We start from the raw sequence: 653 nt of genomic DNA, 5'->3' as shown, positions 1-653 counted from the left end.
TGCTCTGAACAAATGGTTTGCACAGAATGAATTCTTGCAAGCATGCTGGTCTTTAGATGAAACACACTGGATTCTCATCTGCATTGAAGAGAGCAAACTTTTAATATGAATGTCTCTTGAAGTCAGTCCTGGGTGCATGGGAGTCTTGAAAGGGTTCTTCAAACACAGGAAATTTTCATCCTTTAGGTCTTTGGTCGTCTCTACCTTACATGATTCTTATAAAAGGCTTTCAAGTTAGGGGATGTATTATTGGCATTGTTTTTGGAGGTTCATATCTCAACGCCTCTTGTTTCCAATGCCTAATAGTGTGAACATTTGAACTCCTTGGTGATTCTGTAACTGTTTGTTTTTTGGTTGAAGATCATGACATGCAACTTTGAATGATGGATTTTTTTTTGGTATGCTTTATTGTCTAAATCCATGACACTTTTGGGGTCTTGCAATTCAACACACTCGGTGTGGTAAGCACTATCTGGATTGGTAAATGTACTTGAAACCGGCCTTAAGGTAATCCAAAGAGTAGTGAGTAGATGACAACCATTAAATACTTAACTTTCAGCTACTTGAAAAATATCCACGACATAGAAAAATAACTCCAAAGCCAATATTGAAGAGCTAGATTGCCCCTGCTTGCACCAAACACAATATGCCCC

The sequence above is a fragment of the Dipteris shenzhenensis genome, chromosome 22 (assembly GCF_047967505.1).
Source record: "Dipteris shenzhenensis isolate YYH24624 ecotype China chromosome 22, Dip_SZ_1.0, whole genome shotgun sequence".
Classification (NCBI taxonomy): Eukaryota; Viridiplantae; Streptophyta; class Polypodiopsida; order Gleicheniales; family Dipteridaceae; genus Dipteris; species Dipteris shenzhenensis.
Note: the sequence above shows the minus strand (reverse complement) of the source record.